General features: G+C 39.3%; 1 long non-coding RNA gene across 2 annotated transcripts in view; it reads left to right on the top strand.

Annotated features, from left to right (window-relative positions):
• The window catches only part of LOC129408337 (uncharacterized), a 77,588-nt gene extending 63,110 nt beyond the window's left edge, over positions 1–14,478 (top strand). The window contains exon 3 of one of the 2 annotated variants that reach the window (XR_008631892.1): positions 14,074–14,478. This is a non-coding gene — a long non-coding RNA (uncharacterized LOC129408337). Of the gene's footprint in view, positions 1–8,982; positions 9,092–14,073 lie in introns of those variants that run through there. The other variant, XR_008631894.1, reaches the window with a different exon arrangement.
• The last annotated feature ends 600 nt before the right edge of the window (positions 14,479–15,078 follow it).

The raw sequence follows: 15,078 nt of genomic DNA, 5'->3' as shown, positions 1-15,078 counted from the left end.
TGACGTGGGGGTTTTGCGTGTATCTTTATGGCTGAATGTTGATCAGTTGCCATGGAGACACAATACATACCCTAGAAAACGCTGGCAAAGAAAACACCAAATGGATTTACACCACAGGAGCCTTAGTTTAGGCGTTTGATTTTCAACAAAAATACTGACCGGACTAGGGAGTGACTAATCTGTTGACTAATGCTAGCTAGCGTGTGATTGTAATGTTATTTGAGAGGGATTTGTTTAACAGCACAAACAATCTCACCTGTTGTAGTTCCAACTAAATCAGCTCTTTCTGGTCAGATTGTGTTAAAACAAAGCTCAGATTAAACTTTAACTTTAGTGAGAGAGCTTCAGCAACATTAGCTTCACACCCCCAGGGAATTTTAATGACATCAACTGCAAAGTATCAATATCCACTGCACCATCCCTCACACAGACTTTTGGACTGTTGGAGTTTTTGGTTTCTAGTTGGTTTCTTTGCTCACACAATTAAGTTAAACTTCTGAACATGCTGGGGATTAACTCCTGCAACAGTCAAGGGCATGTTCTGAGCTTGGTGACTCAGGAGACTACTCGATGTGCTGGTCTCCATGGAGATATTATTGCTTCGACTACAATGTTCCATAGTGTGGTATTGCAATTTATATAATTACAGATTTTGCTGCTACATTGAACGCCACACATTCTTACTGTGAGTCGGTTCGCCTCTCTACAGATCTGACCTGTAACGTGGCCTCGTGACAACACCTTCTTTTCTTCATGGAGGTGCCGTACTTTGAAACAATCCAAACAAAGTAATGGCAAAAGTAAAATGTTACATAGTGCAGCTTTACTCACTTACTAATCTTAATTCTTTCTCACAGGTAAATTGTAGCTCTTTTGTCATTGGTCAAAAACCACAGACAGTATACAGTGGCCTCTCGTTTATCGTGGGGGTTATGTTCTAAAAATAACCCGCAAAAGGCAAAATCCGCAAAGTAGTCAACTTTATATTATTTATATTATAAACTGAAGATTAATTTATGCTGTAATGGCGCCTACAACCGTGTAACTTCTGTCTTCCTTCAGCATGTCCTGAAGTCCAACTTTTTGTGCAACTTTGGGGTGCGACTGCAGGAGCCTTTGTCAGTCCAGAACGTTTCGTCGACATTGTGGGTTTTGTAGGGGAGAAAACTTGCAAACATACAGCACTTCAGAATCACACTGCTAAAGATCGAACATTTATATAAATTTGTCTGAATGCATTCTGTACTGTACAGGAGACATGGCACGGAGGAGATTGATTGACAATGGACTACAATCCCTTAGCCAATCACAATGCAGGGGGAGGAACACAATGCATGTTCATACAATGTGGAAAAAAAAGAAACATGCGAAATTGCACAAAAAAAATATTAAATCTGCGAAACAGCGAGGCAGCAAAAGGTGAACCGAACAAGTTACCGTGAGGGATGACTTAACATAAATCGACATTTATATATACAATTTATAGCTAACCTTCTAGCCGCCGCGCTCCAAATAGGAAGTGAGCATGGGGACAATTCTGTCTCTATCATCTCTGGCTTCAGTTGACTTTACATTGAAAAATGGTCACCCCTCTCTTTTCTATCTGCTGCCGCGAGCCTCATCATTTTGGTCTTAAAATGTTCATATTGACCCACTTTACATGATCTAGATGTTTTTATTTCACTATTTTTTTCCTTAAAATTAAATCCCTGTTCCTAATATGGACTCCAAATTCGCTCCTATAACTGCCAGCATCGATGAGCTTCATTTGACTGGAGCCGAACGCTATGGGTGACGCCACGCTTCCTGAATCCACTTCTTTTCAAAGTCTGTGTCAAAAACTCTCACTAAATTGTCACCAGTATAGATCCAAAGCTCTCTCCACTGAATAAAACAACCAAACAAGTTTTAAACATGTACATTGAGTAGTAGATCTGCAGGACTCCCCATGCAGTCAGCTAATGAAGGTTATGTAGCATGGCAGCGCTGGGTAATTGCCACGGCCCTGGTGAGGTATGAGGCAGGATGTGGCTAATGGAAAACAATCACATTTAACATAGCTCCTTGGTTGGGTCCGTTCAATAAGTGAGCAGCAGGCGGAGGAGGGGGGTCCAAGCTGCTATAACACACTATCTATTTACACTGGGCTCTGGGGGGCTCATAAACAAATGTGGAGACGTATCAGCCCAGCAGTAATTACGGGACATTGTCTGAACCAGCCCCACGGTGGAGCAGGAGGTATGGGTGGGTTACATGGGTGGCCGCGCGGTAGTCAAATGCATATAGGGTTATTTATACAGAGACGGGGGTGGTAAAAGCTCAAATGGGTTTGTGAAAAAAGAGGGTCACGAGAATCAGCGGGCGTTTTTTGGTATTGGAATTTAAGTTGTTTATAAAAGAGTATGTGGTGATTTATTACAGAGAGCGCGGCGAGATATTCTCAAACTTTTGTGAGACTTAAAGGGCCTAAATTACGCAATTGTCTGATCTACATCATAATGTTTTCTCTTCTCAAACAGAGCTGGAGTTTAGTTTTGTTTCATTCACACATATTTAACACACAAACCAAGCATGTTTAGGCTGAGTTCTTCTCTCAAATGGAAAACACCCTGTTCCACCTTGTGATGTCATGCGGTAATACAGGAAGCCCTCCACTGTGTTTTTAAACTCCATACATCTTCACTAGAATCATATGGATCATTTCAGCTTTGTAACTGCTCATCTCTACTGAACTAAATGGAAAAGGAGCTGTTAACTGAAACTATCACTTCATGACATCACAACGTGGAACAAAGCATTTTGTACGGTGGCCGACAAGTGCAAAACACTTACATTTCACAACACACATTAACAAATCTGAAAACAAAGTTACATTTAAAATACACAGTTATGTCTTGAAAACAGATTTATGTTTCATAAAACACACGTGCAAATGAGCAAACAAATTTACAAAATACAAAACACTTGTACAAGCGCCGAGACAAATTTACAAAAACACAAATACACACCCTCGAAACACAGACGTTTTTCATAACGGCCCGAAATGCCGCAATGTAGGGTAAACGTCACTGCAGGTTAATGTTTTTCTATGGCAAAATATCTGTGGAAATGTCTCGTATATTTTCAACTTCATAAATATGTTAGCCAGGCTGGTGCCATCTAGTGCCTCTGCTCAATTTTATTTCTCTCCAGCGACTATGTCAGGAATTGGAATACACTAGATGGTTTGCAAGGACCCCAGGACTGGCCAGTCAGCGAAGAGCTGTGAAACCGGTAATTACTTAGAGACCACTGAGCGTTCCAGCGCATTACATTCGTCATGACCAAATAGCAGCTATTAAAAAAGTATCCGCCCACCGTCGACCGAACAAATCCTAATGCTGCAAGGTTAGACGGTTTCCATGAAGTGAAACCGGCTGATGAATCAGGCTAAAATCTAGCCCCATCATCAAATCTTCATCCAACAAGGTCGACAAAGAACATATTCTGTCCATGAAGAATTAATCCACAACTATTAAGGTAAGAAAGACAAAAACTTCAAGGCAAACAACGACTAGCATTAGTGAACTACTAACGTTATGGTCGTTCGCCATTTCCACTTTTTAGGACATTTCTTTTCCATCAAGAACTTTCATGTTAATCTGTTTCAGGGGTTTGTATTAGCGTTTTTGTAAATTTGTCTCGGTGCTTGTACAAGTGTTTAGTGTTTTGTAAATTTGTTTGCTCATTTGCAAATGTGCTTCATGAAACGTAAATTTGTTTTCAAGATGTAAATGTGTATTTTAGATGTAATTTTGTTTTCAATCTTGTTATTGTGTGTTGTGAAATGTAAATGTGTCACCATAATTTTGAGCTTGTGGGACATAGACAGACTAATAATAAAGGGTATTCAACAATGTGTGAATTTAACAAAACACAACTCCAGGTCTGTTTTTGAGGAGATAACATTATAATATGACTTAAAGCCTCCAAGAGTAAATTTTGTGTTAGGAAATTTTAACTTTGCACCATAAATCCATGCTCTCTTTTTTCCGATGAGTTTAAAAAGGGTAAAACATGATGCGTTCAAGTTCAATTTCTTATCACTATTTCGTAGTTATTTGTTATGCTGATACATTTTAGAATTTTGAATCAAGGATCTTTCCAAAACCTAATTCGTAACATATCTTTAACTGAACTAGAAACCAAATATTATGTTGGAAAGTAAACAAACCCAGGTCACAGAGAGGTGATGATGCCAAAGTGAGCCGAGTGTCTGAGCTCCAATAGATTTTTATGCAAATGTTCCAGTATTGATCCTGATCCTGCTCCTTCTGCCATGGGCCCGAACACTGCGCGCTGCATGTAATTAGACTGAGATAATCATTAAAGCAATCATAAGAGCACATGTTTACATCTGCGCCCAGCTGAGAGGGAGGGCTACTTCCTGATACTAATGACTGCGTGCCGGTGATGGTGTACAGACTGAAGAGGTGAGCCGGGTTTAACTGAGCATAATGAGAACAGATACAATTGTGTGAATTTGGAAATGATGTGATCACACTGGACAAAAGTTGACTTAATAGATTGGTCTTGATTAGAGTTGTGTTGACTTGTGGATTCGAAAATCTGATCTTTTTCTCATTAGAAGTGAAGCAATGTCTTGTTGTTATTGTAAGTGAAATTAAATATGTTCTGGTTTTATATGAAATAGGGATGTAACAATAACCGAAATATCATGATATTGTATTGTCAAAAGTCTCACAATAATATCGTGGGGTGTCATAATATATCGAATTACAAGTCTCTTTGCTCAAATGCATTGTTTGATAGTAGTAACAGCTTATAAACATATGGAACTACATATCCCATGATTCATTTCAGTGCAAACAACATGAAGAGATATGTTTTTACTTGAATTCTTGGGATTATGATGGAAATAATTCATACCAAAATCTTGTCAAGGTATTTTAAAAGGCGAAAAAGTGTCCTGTCCACAATTACCGAGAGATTTGGATATCGTTACATCCCTAATCTGAAACAATACTTATTTCATTGGCAGAAATTTGTAGCCAGGCTGGAACCACCTAGTGCGTCCGCTCAATTTCATTTCTCTCCAGCAACTAGGTCAGGAATCGGAATACACTAGACGGTTCGCAAAAACCCCGGAAGTGCAAGTTCGGGCACCAGCCAATCAGCGAAGAGCCATACATTCTGTGTTGTCAACGATTCCCGAGATCAAGGATTTAAAGCCGGAACAAAGAGAATGTTTGGTGAATTTCATCAAGGGGAAAGACGTTATTGCCCTTCTTTCTACGGGATTTGAGAAAAGCTTAAAATACGAGTTAGCCCTGTTAGCGGCGCATTACATACGTCACAACCAAATAACAGCGATTGGTTAAATGATAAAAAGTACCCACCTACCATAGAGTGAATGAATTCTAATACTGCGAGGTCAGACGGTTTCTACCGGCTGATGAATCAGGCTAAGAAATTTGACAAAACAAAGCTAAATTATGCCATTTTTTTAAAGTTGTGGAGTCCAAGATGATATATCTTTGTATTTTTCATACGGGGCTGTTGGTCTGGTCACTCCCTTAATGTCTAGAACCAAACTCAAACACACCTGTGCAGTCACATTAGTTTTTTCAGTGACACATGTGAAACAAAGAAGCTCATTGGTCGTCTGTTGTTTTAAACTAAATCATATTTCTTTCACCTCAGATTCACAGACTTTAGTGCTTGACTTATTGATTCTGCAAAAGTCTGTAGTGTTTTCAGTGTAGGGGCAACAGTGGTTGAGTAGTTCAGTAGTTCAGTAGTCTCTGATTGGCTAATCCACCTGTCAGTCACGGCCATCTGAACTCGGAGAGATGCTTGGGTGACCTGACTCGCATCTTTGTAAAGTATTGAAGAAATGTGTATTCTGGATCCCAGGCAACTGCTTCATACTAAATATGAATGGATAAATGGAGTGTATTGATTCAATTTCAGTGTAGGATTAGGCCAAAAAAGTGCATACTGTTGTGCCTCTGAGCAAGACACTTCATGCTTTCTCTGTATCTCATACTGTGTTTGACTGATGTGATTGATGTTGTTCAGTGTAGCATCACACAATGAATGAAAGTGTCACTTAAAGAGCCTGGACCTGATTTCTTTTCCATGTATTTGAGAAAAAAACGGTTTGAAATATAAAAATGTGTGTTATTTGTAAAGACGTCATCTCCCATCACGAATGAACGTACTTTATGATAATCTCCCGCTCCAAACAGTCCCATTTTGTCGCATGTCCGTGTTGCTAACCAAACAATGGCGCGCATCAGATCGGCGCTCTCCCCAGAATAACAAGGAGGGGTGTGACAGACGGCGTGCGGGCCAGTCTGTCCCTTATCCTCAGACAGGCAGATGTCCCCTTCTCTCCCCCCTCTCTCCCCTCTTTTCCTCCCCCCGTCCCTGCGTCTGGGACCGGCGGATGACCGGGGGAGGGAGGGGGAGAGGGGAGGGGGGGTGCTGCTCGGGGGGGCGGGCTGGTCATTTGATGTCCGGGACGAGGGCAAGCGGTGAGGCTGGATGGGCCCAGGGAGGGAGCCAGCCTCTGCAGTCTGTTATCGAGGCATGGCCGACGGATGGAGGGATAGATGGATGGAAGAGAGAAGAGGAGAGAGGGAGAGAGGGAGGGAGGGATAGAGAGGAGGAGGGAGAGTATTCGTGCGTTGGTGCTGATGGTCAGAATATGGTCAGTGGTGTTAAATAGCATGCAGTTGTTGTAAAGTGTATATAAATTGCTAGCGGTGTAATTTTGCCTTCTAAAATATTTTGTTGTATTTCTGTCATTCTCTTTTTCTTTTTTTTTTTGAGTAAACTAAATTAAAATGAAATAAACAGACACAAATTTCATCTTAAATTCTGTGTTTAATATATATTTAAGTCAACTAAAAATACTGATATTTTCCAAAGTAGGAAAAAACTCTCTCTCACTCAATAAATACCACATGGCAGATATCTGCATTGTGGTATTAAAGGCTTTTAATTATGTTGTACTTTTTGAGTGCCTCAGTTTTTTCCTACTTTGTATTTGAGACTGGTCCCTACACTGAAGAGCACCAAAAAGACAATTCTGCACAATTTTTGTATATCCAAGTAGCACTCCTGCCCCCAAAGCTTTACTGATATTTTCCTTTAAAAAACTGACACGTTTTCAAAAGACTAAAACACTAATACATAAAGATTTCTTCTTCAAAATGAGCACCAATTACCAGAGTAAAACTGAGATAAACAACAGATTAATACCCTAGCCAGCCTGACTCCACCTACTGCCTCGGCTCAATTTCATTTACTCTCCAGCGACTAGGTCAGGAATTAGAATACACTGTTGTAGACCGTGCACCGGCCAATCAGTGAAGATCTGTAAAGTCATGACGTCAAACTCAAGCACCTGTCTGGGTCCCTTTTGTATTACAGCACAACAGTAAACAAAGCGGTTGAGATGGATGTAGATGAAGACAGACATTCTGTTTTGGCAACTATTCCCGAGATCGAGGATTTAAAGTCAGAACAAAGAGGATGTTGAATTTTATCAAGGGGAAAGATGTTATTATCCTTCTTCCTATGGGATTTGGAGCATTACATACGTCATGACCAAATAGCAGCGATTGGTTAAATAAAAAAGTACTCACCTACCATTGAGCGAACAAATCCTAATGCTGCGAGGTCAGACGGTTTCTACGAAGTGAAACCGGCTCATGAATCAGGCTAATTAATACCCACCATGACATCACAAAGTGGAATTGAGCCTTTTCTGCTTTGGTGAGGACAACAGCCTAAATGTGCAAGATCACTCAAAGAAACAAACAAAAAGAAATGATATATTCTCTCAAATAGGGATGTAACAATATCTCACAGTACGATATTTATTGTGATATGTTGAAGAGGCTGATATAATTGTAGATAGGACACTTTTTTTGCTTTTAAAATACTTTGACAAAATTTTGGTGTGAATTATTACTGTCATAATCCTAAGAATTCATGTAAAACACACATGTCTGCACTGAAATGAATCATGGGATATGTAGTTCCTAGGGGTGTAATCGTCACAGTATGAGCCTCATGGTGCGATATTTATTGCGATATCGTGGGAAAGTTCACGATATGGTTTGGAGGCTCACTATTCCAAATCTCTTAGTACGATGTTTTCACAGTATACATCTCAAGGTACGATATTCTTTGCGATATTTTGTGGAGTCTACACTGAAATAGAGCAAAGGATCATGGTCTATGTAGTTCCCTCTGTCTTTTTTTAGCTATTGCTGCACCATAACTCTTAATTTAAGCAAAGAGACTTGTGATTCGATATATTATGACGGCCCACGATATTATTGTGAGTACTTTTGACGATACGATATCATGATATTTGTTTTTGTGCGTCCTTACTCTCAAATGTTAATGCTTGGGGAGATGTTGAACTATTATGAACAGAACAACAACCACACACGCACAAAAAGATTAACCAAACATGCTTAAAAAAAAAAAAAAGAGCGATCAAAAACACTCTTCCCCATATCATAACACCTTCAAGACTTCAATATAAAACTATCACTTTCAAACAGCTTATTGAAATGTGTGCCGTGCAGTCACCATGGAGCGCTGGTGTGGTCCTCACCTGGCCCTGCTTCAGTCTTGCCCGCTTTGGAGAGCCCTTTGAAGGCTACAGAGCACCACGGATAAGAGGGAACTGTGTGTACCCAGGGATCAACGCGCCCAAGTGCCAATGTTATAATTAATCTGCTGCAATGACCGATTCAAACGCCTGGACCCTTTTCCACTTTCTTCCCCCGCGACCGAACCGGCGGTCAGGAGACGTTATAGGCTACATTAACCGCTAGCGTTTTATTCTCGCGGTGGACCAGTGGGGCAGCGTGGTATAGCTTTCATCTTTGGAGGAGATTTGGAGAGGTTTGAGGTTTGAGAGCCTTCTTAATTCTTACTAATTCATTTGCGTTCCAGATTCGGCGGTCCGGGGATAACGTGAGCATGATAATGAAGTCACGAGGGGCGCGCGGTCCCCAGCCTTTGAATGTGCTCGGAATAGACTCGGCTCATCTTTACCGGGGAGGCAGGATCAGGGTATTGTAACCAAGAGCCAACAGGTAAAAAGGACTAAAACAGAGAGGACAGTGGTTTGCATTAAAGGCTTAAAGAGTTTGTATTTGATTTTTTTTCTAATTGAGACCATGTTGTGATGTAAGAGTAGATTTTAGTTATAGACAGATACTGACACGGTATTGAAAAGTACTGATTCTTGTCTTTAGACTTTAGACATTTTTATTCTCTGGCTTTTAATACAGCGTGAGTTGCGTTGTCCTTAGGGGTGTAACGATATCCAAGTCTCATGATACGATATTGTCACAGTATTAATCTCACGGTACGATATTTATTGCGATATCGTTGGAAAGCTCAAGATATTGTGGGGAGGCTCACGATTAGGGATGCAACGATATCCAAATCTCTCAGTATGATGTTTTCACAATATACATGTCATGGTACGATATTTATTGCGATATTTTGTGGAGGCTAAACAACTAAAACTGTTAATATGCTACTTTTTCCTCTTAAAATGCCTTGACAAGACTTAATCCAAAGATTTAAGACTTAAAAGTGCTTAGAACTGTTATTTCTTCTTGTAGTCTGCCCTGAAACAGAGCAAAGGATCATGGTCTATGTAGTTCCCGCAGTTTTTTTAATTTTTTTTTAATCTATTGCTGCACCATAACTCGTAATTTAAGCAAAGAGACTTTTAATTCGATATATTGTGATGGTCGACGATATTATTGTGAGAACTTTGATACGATATCATGATATTTTTGTTATTCTTACATCCCCAGTGGTCCTTTGTGTCTTTTATTTTTTTTATTTATTTATTGTTTTTATCTATTTTATTTTTTAGTACTGCTTTTATGTATTGATTTTATTATTTTTGTTCATTGATTTTATTATTATTTTATTTATTTATTCTGTTAGTTTCCTTATGGTTGAAACATTTTTTTTTTTTTTAAGTAAATTGTTGTACATTGCTATGTCAAGCACTTTGATAACAAATAACAGAGGGAACTACATCGACCATGATCCTTTGCTCCATTTTGGCACAAACTACATGAAGAAATAACAGTTCTAAGCACTTTTAAATCTTAGTTCTTTGAATTAAGTCTTTTCAACACATTTTAAGAGGGAAAAGTGGCATATCCACAGTTTTGTTCGCCTCCACAAAATATCGCTGTAAATATCGTACCGTGAGATGTATATCGTGAAAGTATCATACCGTGAGATTTGGATATTGTTACATCCCTAATTATGAGTCTCCCCACCATATCGTGAGCTTTCCCACAATATTGCAATAAATTGTTACACCTCTAGTATCTAATTGTTAGATCAGTTCAATCTGAGAGTAATGTCACACTGGAGGGGTTCTACATATATGTCTATGGAACAATGTTCAGCAGTTACCATAGTGACACCGTGCACACATTGGCAAACACAGTCTGATAAGTTTTTAGACTGAAAAAAAAAAAAAACTAAATGGATTTAAACAACACAACAGTGTGAACATTCATGATCATGTTCAGGTGTTTGTGAGAGTGACTAACTGAAAAACTGTTGCCTTGTGACTGTAATGCAGAGGTCTCCAACACCCCCTTCCAAGTAGATCGCCAAGGGATTTCTGAATTTGACGTATTGTGCTGAATTTGATTAATTAAATGCCTAATACCACTGTGCATGTCTCATTTTGATTCCTAACCTTGCACAGAAATAAATGGGTAATGGTTTGTTTTATTGGCATCTAACTGTACCTCATCTAAATCTTGCCATTGCTCTTGTATTTATTCAATTTCTTGTGACCGTTAAAACTTGTAGCTCTCTGGCATTTTTATGTTGTAAAAGTAGCTCACTGAAGGAAAAAAGTTTGGAGAACCCAACTGTAATGTTATTTATGAGAAATATGTTTAACAGCACAAATCAGCACCAGTTGTAGTTCCAGCTAAGTCTATTCTGTATGGCCAAACTGTGTTAAACTAAACTCAGGTTAAACTCTTACTTCAGCTACAGAGCTTCAGATGAGAAGGGGACAGAGCAGTGCATACAGTTAGCATAACACCTCCAGGGAGTGTTGATGGCATCAGCTGCAAAGTATCAATAGAATATATAAAATATCTAAACTCTGAGAGCTGTGCTTAACTTATTTTAACACAATTTCTTTCATTCTGACATTGTCTGAAAACTCTTAAAACTTTTTTAAAATATGTGAAAAAATAAACAAATAAAATAACTAAAGGCAGGCGTACTTGTTGTGACAGAAGTTTGGGGCTCTAACTCTCCACACCGCACAACTGCAAAGCACAATATTGATGCCACTGGAAAACAGATTTGTGCAAGTTTCGATTTCAAAATCATACTCCATCATGAATATGTATGAGGCTGAATCCTCAATCGATAATTTCTACCCACCAGCTTATATAAACATGTCTTTTTTTTCTACGGGAAAATCAAGAATCATCCAAACAATATATTATCATTACAAATGAGGCAGGGGGAATTTACATTTATGGATTGCGATGCCACATTTCCAATACAACTCCCAGTAATAGGCAGATAGACTTTACAGTAGGACCTGAAGGCACGAGGAGTTCTGCAGCCAAAACTGGGCTGGGCCAAGATTTCAACATTTGAGATTTAACTCTTCAGGCTTCTACACCCACTCCACCACGGCTTGTGTCAAACTCACTTTTATTAAAACTCAAATCTAGCAACCTTTAGCCCATCAGGAAGAAGGACGTGAATGAAGAACGTGTAATTAATGTTTTTGATGCTGAAACTTGATTTTGTTTGTCGGAATTAAATTAACTCAAAGTGTGTGGGCAGTTTGTCCTTCAGGAGTACAAGCTATGATTTTATAAACTTGACAAAATTGAGAAATAAAATCAATGTGCCTGTTATAATCTTGAAGGTGCGTTGTGTAACTTTTCTCACGGACGGTCCTTCAAATACTTTTCTCTTTAGAGATGTTATTGCTTTGTCTGGAATGTTTCACAGTGTGGTATTAAACTTTTCTATCTTCATGGAGACTAAACCAGACTGAGTTACAGGTCAGATCTGGGGGGAGGTGACCCCGCTCAGTCAGAATTTTATTTTATTTTTTTGGAACTTTTTATTTTCATTTTCATTTTCACACAAAATAAAAAAGACATAAGAACTTTCCCTGAGTCAAGAGTATAAAAATATTACCTTGTACAAATGCAATATATATATTCCAGTAGTATTTATTATAACTTGTACATCCTTGTGAACAATTGAGAAGTAGGGCGTTAACAATAATAACCAAAATAATAAAATAAATACGTTAAAAATATATAAAATAAATAAATAAATATGTAAAAAAGGATTATTATATATACTAATTAAAGGAAGATAAAGAATGCTATTTTTTCAAAGTATTTTTGAGCTATAAAACCATCTGTAACTGAATAAATGTAAGGTAAAGCTGTTTAAAGCAAATGACTGACCAGAAAAGTTACACAGAGCACCTTTAAAGAACCTTTACCTGTTTTTTCTTTTTTTTTTCATAATTGAGAAATTGTCTTGCCCCTGCACAGATATATCGTATAAGCAGCTCTTGAGGTCAAAATAAGTCAGCTATGTACTTTCTGCAACTAATTGTAAAGCATTTTATTATTCATTACTGCATTTACTGTTTACAATTAAGTTCTGTTTTTAAGGTAATAGTTGCAGACCGTATATTGTAATGTATGAATGTTTTTCAAATACAAAAATACAATTCCATGGTCATATGACTGTTGGAAAATTGTTCGAACCCCCCACATCCCCTCTCATCCAAAAGGGAAGTTTGCAAGGGGCTTTCAGGAGCTCCTTGAAATCACCCATTGTTCCAGACAAACGCAGTCAGGAGGATTCAACACATTGAGCCTCCTAGTGGACAGAGTAAGACATGACCTCTGCATGATGGCAGCGCTGGGCAGGGTCACATCAGTAAACGGTGGCTCACCATACTTTAAAAGGCAGAAGTTCCTTTGTGGGCTGGTATTGTCCCAGAGCTGATGGAGAAAGCCCGTGGCACAGTTTAAATGCAAAAACATGCCAGGGCAAAATTGTGTCTAGTTTGTAGTGTGCAGATTTATAGACCAACATAGGATATCAGTAGCCACGCTGGCGCCACCTAGTGCCTCCGCTCAATTTAATTTCTCTTCCGCAACTAGGTCAAGAATCAGAACACACTAGAAGGTTTGCAAGAACGTCGGAAGTGCGAGTTCGGGCACCAGCCAGTCAACGAAGAGCCATACGATTCCCGAGATTGAAGATTTAAAGCCGGAATAAAGAGAATGTTTGGTGAAATTCATCAAGGGGAAAGACGTTTTTGTCCTTCTTCCAACGGGATTTGGGGAAAGCTTAATATACCAGTTAGTCTCTTTAGCGGCGCATTGCATACGTCGTGACCAAATAGCAGCAATTGGTTAAATGATCAAAAGTACTAGAGGTGCGCGGATGGGCTACTGTTTCATCTGCAACCGCATCGCAAAACTCATCGTCCGCCCGCTATCCATTTGCAACCACAGTTTTTGACCAGTTTTCAAAACCGCACCCGCCCGCCATCCGCTCGGTCTCCTCCCAGTTGCTCCGAGTTCAGAGTTTTTTATTTGAGTAGTGAAACAGCCACCTGCCCGAATTTAATTAAAATATTATTTTTCGTCACGTCAGTCGCCCGAACCGCGGCTGTAACCGCCATCCGCGCATCTCTAAAAAGTACCCAACTACCATCGAGCGAACAAATTCTACCACTGTGAGGTCAGACAGTTTCTACGAAGTGAAACCGGCTGATGAATCAGGCTAGGATATCAACTGCTCCACACAAATATCTAGTTTCTGCTGTCATCTGGAAAGCTGTGATTGCCTTGCACTATTGATCATGTCTCTGGAAACATCTTAATTTCAAAAACATTGTTGAGTAGACTACTTTTGAAACCTCTGTACTATCATCTTTTTCCAGTACCTTTCCACATTTCAGAGCTGTTGTATTCTTCCTCACAGGGGCCGACGATGAAGAGTGGGATTGTGCAGAGATTTGGTTGTGAGCGATGGTGGAGGAGGGGGGCGTTACCGCGGCGATGCTCCCCTCTTTGGTCAAACTGCAGTGGGCTTAGTGCGCTCCTGAGCCTGGGGACTTTCAAAGGCTGCAGCTTTGAGGGAGGCCGCCCCCAGACTCCTGATGATAGTGAGGTGAATGGAAGCAGGTACGGAGAGCACGTTCCCACATTACACTGCGCTTTCAAGTCCCCATCAGGATTCTGCTGGTATATGGTGCCCGTGTTTAAGATACTATAAACAGATTAGGTCAGCCAGTGTGTTTTCAATATGTGGAAACTCTGTCATGTCCAAAATCAAATAAGATGTCTAATAGTCTGTATGATGGTTGTATAAGTGGTTGAATAGAGTAATGTGTGACTCCCTGTTGGTTATGAAAAAAATTAATGCTTTTTGCTGAGTACTGAGAGGGCTGAAGCTAACTAAACGCTCTGCTCTGTCTAAAGCTTTGTTGCTCTTCAAATTAGATTTTAACCTGAGATTTGTTTAACACAATCTGACCACAAAGAGCTCTTAGTTGGGGTGGGCTGATGTAATTTTCAAAAGGTCCTTCTCAAATTACAAGATAGCAGGGGTGTAATGGTTCACTAAAATCACAGTTCAGTATGTACCTCAGTTTTAAGGTCATGGTTTGGTTCATTTTCAGTATGGGAACAAAATGCAAAACCATTTGCTTGTGGTTTATTTGTGTTTTTAGTAAACCAACAATTTGTTTTAACATTGTACAAACAGGAAAATAAAATAAATGCAAAGCGCTGCTTGGTAATAGTAATAAGTTAAATAAAATATTCTCAAATAAGCAACAAATGCATGAAATATTATAAAAAATAAATTCATTGTAAACAGTAAACAAAACGAGCGCAACACGAACAGTTCCAGCATGAAATTTTACTCAATCTTCTTATATTATGGCTACTGTAGTCAGGAGCCTCGCTGAGTTATTCTGACAGA

Source organism: Boleophthalmus pectinirostris, unplaced genomic scaffold (genome assembly GCF_026225935.1).
Source record: "Boleophthalmus pectinirostris isolate CB_2022bp ecotype Guang Dong unplaced genomic scaffold, ASM2622593v1 HiC_scaffold_1, whole genome shotgun sequence".
Taxonomy (NCBI): Eukaryota; Metazoa; Chordata; class Actinopteri; order Gobiiformes; family Gobiidae; genus Boleophthalmus; species Boleophthalmus pectinirostris.
This window is presented reverse-complemented; position numbering and strand designations above follow the sequence as displayed.